We start from the raw sequence: 7,322 nt of genomic DNA on the forward strand, positions 1-7,322 counted from the left end.
TGCAAATGTAGCCTGCAGCCTCTAAACCGCATAGACCTATAAAGTCTCTCTCACAGTAAGTTCCTTCTGTCTCTGGCAAATGTAATTTAAAAATCAAAAGCCCATTCTTGATACGAAGTAAGGTTTCACCATTTTCCATTTCTCCCTCCTTGTACTCTTATCAAAAAGTGGCCTGTTAGCATAGTTCAGGTTGTCTTCAGTACCATTTCTTGTTCCTTACACAATTCAGTAGTAAGGTTCCAAACAATGAAGCTGATTTATAGTCTCTTGAAATATAGTAGCAAAAACATAGGAAAAGTTAAGGGGAATATAATGAAACAAAAGAATTATTACTTTTTTTCTGACAAGTATAGCTGTAAACCAAGCATTCGATTCCTTTCTTGAATTCTGAAGCATAGCATTTTATTAATTTGGAATTTATAACAAATGAAGGCCAGACACCTTGAATCAACTGTGGTAGCATGGAAATTTAACAGAAGACTCTTTTCTTCCTGGTGTGCCTCAGAAGAGCATAGATGATACTTGTGACGTTTTATGCCTCTCTAGACAGTGATGATTTTTACATCTGTGTTTCTCTACAACACTTGCCTACAGTTTGATATAGGGTGGGATGTCATCAGAAATATATGAAATATAGCAATTCTGACAAAATGTCTGAATTTAATTTTAAAAATGGGAAGTAAAATGCAGAATGACTAATAATTTAGTCTGAGAGGTTCACATACTACTGAGGATCAAAAATGCTCTGAGCCAGGAAGTCAGCCAGTGAAAGAATGCAAAGGTAATTGAAGTTATTGCATGATGCCTCTTTTGGCCTTGAACTGCTTTGAAGCAAAGAAAATTCATCTTTTACTTCTTCTTCTGGCATGTAAAGTTTTCCTGTTTTATTATTTGTTTTAACACAAACTCTGGGTTTCACTTTATGTGAGTGAAGTGAAACTATCACTAGAGCTGAATTTTTTAATCTTTGGAAAGGGTGAGCCTAATGTCAATTTACACTCTACAAAGTCCCCAAACTACCAAAGTCTACCAGTATTTTTTTACATTTGAACCAAGAACACGAATACTAATACCAGCAAAATATTTACTCTGTCCAATTTCCCAATATTATTTAGGGGAAAATAAAACAATGTAATTACATTTTTTTTCTTTTATATATACATGTTAGGAAATGTCTATATTTTTATTTATATATATTATTTATATATTTTATATATTTATTATTTTTCACTTTAGAAACTTTCATCTCCTATACCCCAACAAAAAAGATAATGTTCAGGTTGAGACTATTCATTAATAACAGTTGCACTGTTCAGAAATCTTTATTTTTTTTTTCCACAAAGGCCTCATAGGATTTGTGCAAGGCATTTGTACTTATAGTCCCACAACATTATCTTGTGCTGTAAGATCACATCTGTATCACAGCTGTATCACATCTGAAGATCAGGGCAGTATTGGAGTTAGCTTTTGAAATTTAGTGGTCCTTTCATGTTTTTGGAATGGCAAACGACCTGGTGTTTCTTAATCTGAGCTAATTTTCTAGGTCATGTATCTGATTTCTCAATGCTTTGATGGCTTCATTAGTTTCAGAATAACAATGTTTCTGCATGTTACTATCTGTCTATCTTTAGTGTCCACTAAATGGCCTGTCCAGCTGCTTATCTCAATTGCAATCGCTCTTCCAACAAGGGGAGAGCTAGAACAGAATGTCCTGTTTACTGTCCTCTTCTCTCATCAAAGAAGCAATAACAAGGGTCAAAATCTGGCAGTTATTTCCAGTTAATAGCCTTTCACCTTTCTTATACCATTGCCAACTATTTAGTTTCTTGTGTGTTTTAGGGGTCTTAAATGAAGATGCATTTTTCCTGATGTGTTCTACTGAGCTAATATCTCTTGAGCTATCCATGTACAAAGGTGCTTATATAGCTTTGGCACAGCAAGCAAATGTGGAAAGAGAACAGAAGACCAGTGGGCTTTTACAAAGACGAGTGAGAAATTCCTAAATTTTTGTGTGTGGCATTGTGATGGTGCCAATGGTGCTGCAGTGTGTTAGGCCACATGAGCAAAACATTAGATGCTACAACCGAGGGACATGAATTTCTGAAATTACTGAGAAAAGGGGTCCAAACAAAAACACTGCTTTATAAAATGTAGTGGATGTGGAGACATGAAGGAAGCAGTAAGACCTATACATGTCTGGATGACTGCATAGTTAAAGAAGGCTCACACGTCATAGATGAATGAGATGAAGGAGAAGGGTAATGGTTTTAGAGGTGATATCTGAAAGGGGTCACAAGGAAGGTCTGCAAAAGAAGAAAGACAGGTTACTGTTGTCAGGTTATCTTTCAATTTTACTGTAAAACACAGGAATATGAGATAGAAGGATATCCCCTGGGTTATCAAATCTGGCCTCTGCTGCTTCAGGTTACACCGTTGTAGATAAAATTCTGTTACATATCATACTCCATCTTAAAGCTGGATAGGCTATTTGGTGTTGTATATCCTCCTGGAAAGGTATATTCTTCAATCTGATGGTTGAAAGCCTTACAATTTCCACTATAAATGTATTCAGTTTGGCTATGCATCAGATAATTAAAATATTGCTCCATCGCTAGTATTCAACCATTTTCTGTATTTCTACCACTCTCATCCCTGAACAAACCAAGCTCTTTCATATTCATTCAAAAGGTAGGCTCTTCATTCTTTTAATTACCCTGTGGTCCTCCTTTTTGTGTGTTTGACACTGAATTAGCTTTTCCTGAAACCTTAACACTATTTCCCAACAGAACAGGTGCTTTCACCATGATACATCCAAATTCATGAAGAAATGGAGGTTGCATAGCTGCTGGGAAAGAATTGTCATTTTCCCCAGATTGTTTAATTTATGACATAATCTTGTTTATAAAAGAAATGAATTTGTTATGTTAAGGTTGTAAGCACAGTCCTTCACAAAGATAAGTCAACAAGTTTGTTAAAAAACTGTGAAAGAAACAAATGTATAATCTGGTACAATTTAGCTTATTTTTACAGTGGTAGATTCTGTACAAGAGTTCTAGCTAGATGAAGCACAATTGTAAGGTTTTTCTTCTTCCTTCAGATGTATATTTTTTCTTGGCTTTCTCTGAAAGAAGTTGCATCTGCACATGGAAAATATTTGGAAGATATGTACAGGTGAAACTCATCTACAGTCTGTTTGGATAAATGACAGGAAAGCCAGAGTCCAATAGGAGACATTGTTAAATAGTCAAACTGGTTAGCCCTCTGTATGTTCAGAGGGAGCACTGATTCAGCATTCAGCAGAACTGTGGTCACACAGTCACAGGAGAATAGCCACTATTTTCCCTTTTCCTGTCTGAGTGAGCTAACTGCCCTGGGTTTGATAGGTGTGCCTTGTGCAGGGCTGCGTAGCAAAGAGGCTGCTGTGCTATGCTCTACTGGTGACTGCTACAGGCTACCCGATGTTATTAGCCCTGTTCCAGGCTCCCGCAGCACAAAAAGTAGCAGGAGTTACGTGGGTTTGCTGTTTGCAGTAGCCTTCAAACCTACTGTGAGTAAAGGGAGTACACCCACACTGGAGAAGCTGGTTTTTCCCCCTCTGGCCAGCACTCCACCTTGCCTTCATTCCTGAAGGTCCATCACAGGGAGTCACTGTCTACCTGAACTTTCCTCACACTGCAGTCAGATGACAGTGTATTACTTGTGTGAAGGAATTTACAACCACTGCACCCTCAGCAGGGTAATCAGAGAGCGTCAGGGGGTCTCACCATGGCAGAGCACAAGCGCATCTTCTCTTATAAATTGCTACTAAATATTCTTCCGTAAACCAAGAGTTGATACGGGAACTTCTTTCTGGAAGATTTCTGAGAACTTTTCTTCACATGTCTTTGTAAGCAATCAGGTAGTCTGGCTAACATAAGCAACCAGAAAGTTAAGACCAGTTGCCATGTAATTATACCCCTGAGACTCTATACCTTAGTGGTTGCCTACAGTTTTCTAAGAACCTTCTTTTTTCAATCAACATCAGTATGTTTGTTGGAAGGTACATTGTCAAGTACAGTGTAAAGCAGTAAAATGTGTAACGTTAGAAAGTATTAAAAATAGTTCAATGAAAGCTGAAATAATATGTTTATAAGCATTAGTAATATATTCTTCTACACCCTCTCTTTTAGTGTTTTATAGTTGGCACTGTATTTTCTTGCAGCTGAGAGACAGCCAGTGATAACAAAACCTCTATGGAGAGAGCAGAGACAAAATTGATTTATAAAATATTACTAAAGGACTGAGAATGTATCAGACTGCACAAATCTTGCCTGCCTGTGCTGCAATTTGACATGTTTATATTGAATATTTTGTATTGTGCTTGAAATCAAGTCAGTGAAGTTTGTTTGCTGGCCTTTTCAGTTCCATCAATCATCTGCTGTGAAGTTAATCCAGTTAAGACCCACCAATATGATAGAAGTAATTGTGTTTTAGTCTGTCACGTGTGTGCAGCATATTATGTGAAATTATGAAGAGCTTAATCACTTAGTTAATAACTTAATAGATATTGCTACAGTACAATTAAATAATACCAGGTTTGAACCATGTGACTTTTTTTTCTTCTTTCAGTGCTGTCAAAGCAAAATTCCTGTCATTCCCACACTGTCTATCAGCATCTGCCAGGGTCACTGACTCTGCTTCAGTGAAAAGGAGTTTCCATGCCATGAAATTTTAAGAAAATAGGAAAAATAAATATTTTCTTATTTATTTTTCAGATCACTACATATACTTCAGAACAGATCATTTTACAAAACAGATTATTAATTCTACAAAAATATACGCTGGATTCTTTTTCTCATTGTCTTTATGGTTCATTCCTAAGGATCATTCACATAATGAAATCAGTGGGAGTTGAGGGTGATTTGCTGTTTCTTCAGTGTCATGGCACTGATGGAGAATTCCCTGTTAATTAGTACTGTGCATCCCAAATCAGTGTTCTCATCCATGAGTACAAATAACATTATGGAGTCCTAACTATTAGATGCCAATTTTATCTGGTTTATATTCTCTTTCAGTGAGAAATAGAAGCAGGGATGTCTGTGTGTGTAATTGTATAAAAAAGGGCTTCAGGGTTTAGCTATCACTTCCTGAAAAATTGTAAATGGTCTCCATGTTGAGTTGCTTAGGCGGCTGTGGAATGGCCAGCACATTTTTACAAGTTTACTATAGCTGTAGTACAGTTTGTGACACACCCCATGTGTGCTAGTATAACTGAGCCTAGAGATTATGCAGATTTTTTGAACCGAGTGTGTGGAGGTTATTTTACTCATTTTCAAATTTGTCATGAACTTCAGCGAGGTACTTGAAGAAAAATGTAGTAGCCCTATAATTGTTTCCATACAAATAATTTACCTTTTTCCTTAGGCAACATTTCAGAAAGAATAGCAATATATAAAGAGACGCTCCAGATCAAGGTCAGATTGCAATAAATTACTGTTCACCAGATACTTAGACACAAAAGTTGTTTTGCAGATAGACAGAAACCTCAACAGAATTGTCTCCCAAGACACATTTTACCTAATTTCTGTGGTGGACTCACTGCACATACATACACAGGCCAGACTGCTTCTGCACCTTATTACACACAGCCATCATCTGCTAGGTCCTGTAAAGCCTCAGGCTTGGCAGATGTGATGGATCTAGTGCTATATACAGTGGAGCCAATTGCGGGTGCTAGCTAACCCCTTGCAGCATTTTTTGCTCCCCTTTCTTTGGGTAACACAACAAGAAATGGCTCCTATACAGAGAAAACATGTATTCCCTCTAGTTTTTTAAGGTGAGACTCCCTGAAAGATGGGTGCCAATGGATTTCACTTGGTGTGCTTATATTCAATGATTCTCTTCTGCTCTGTTTTTCTTCTCTTGTTCTTCTCATCCTCACCCCTCACTTCACTTCATCTGTATTTATCCCCTTTCTTTGAAGGATTTTCTGTCTGTTACCAAGCTTATTAAAAGCCTTATATGCTACGTGGGAGAACAGTAACAAGGAGTTAGGGCATGTGCTCTTTCATATGGGTTCAGACAAGAGAATTTTCTTTTGGCCTTCATGGTGCATTGCAATCCCAGGGACCCAGACTGCATCTTTCACTTGCTGTGTTGGTGGCTGCTGGGAGAGGAAATGTAGACACCATGCTATACAGCATGTGCTGTACTATGCACAGTTACAAAGATATATTTTACTTAAAAAATTAAAGACATGAGGTTGTACAGTTTATTCCACTATCACTCTTCACATCTGCCCAATATTGCAGAAATCTGGAGGTTAAGCAGTATATGTCATTGAGCGGTAAGTAAAGGTTTGCACTTGTGGTAAAAATCATAACCTAACTTAGGCATGTAGACAAGAAGTAAAAGCCAGGAGAAGAGATGGAAAAAAAATAAAACCAGTTTATCATGGATGAGAAGGAAGGTGGAGTGATTGAAACAGGAAAGATGAAGAGGGCAAGCAGGAAAAGTGATGTTTTGCTCTTCAAAAAGTAGAAGCAAATTATTCCATAAATTAAAAAAAAAATAAAAAAAATAAAAAGAAAGGAGGAATCCTAATATATAGAAGCGGCTTTGCAGACTATAATGTATTTTATGGTTGATGAAAGTAATTGTGCATTTTAATTTCAGAAATAATGGAGTTATCAATAGCATTCATCTAGAAAAATTAAGATTTTTATAAGACTTTCTCTCTTCTTACTTAGGGCTGCTATAATCAATGTGATGTTAAAAGCGGTGGTTACCATGTGAAATATGTTTATGCTGGACCACACTTCTTTCTGTGTGTTATAATTCCCAGAAGAAATTTCCAAGTTGAACTTGGTTATTGAGATGAGGATCAAAAAGCTTCATATATGTCAATTTCCAGTACAAAAGCAAGTTTATTCTGCTAAATTTCTAACCTTCTCTTGTTACTGCTACAAAATACGATTTCTTATATTCCTGTGATATATTCAAGCAACATATGCTAGATGCTAACTGCAGTTAAAAGGTAGCTGCATTATACTGTAATTCAGCATACTACACAAGTTAATATGGATATAATGCTCTATCTGGTAAAGAAATTGCATGAATAAGGAATTGAGAGCAATAATGTAATTTCAGGAGATTGTTAGAATGAGGAACTCTATTCTCAGCTATTGTCATTAGATAAATAATATCCTCACCAAAAAAAAAAAAATCAAACAAAGTAGGTATAAATATAAAGATGGAAAATCTTAAGGAAACCCTGCTATAATTTTGAGACCATGTGGGAAGTTTTTGTAGTGAAATCTAAAGAAGTGGAAAACAGAACCCTG

This window comes from Corvus brachyrhynchos, unplaced genomic scaffold (assembly GCF_000691975.1).
Source record: "Corvus brachyrhynchos isolate BGI_N302 unplaced genomic scaffold, ASM69197v1 scaffold194, whole genome shotgun sequence".
In the NCBI taxonomy this organism is placed as follows: domain Eukaryota; kingdom Metazoa; phylum Chordata; class Aves; order Passeriformes; family Corvidae; genus Corvus; species Corvus brachyrhynchos.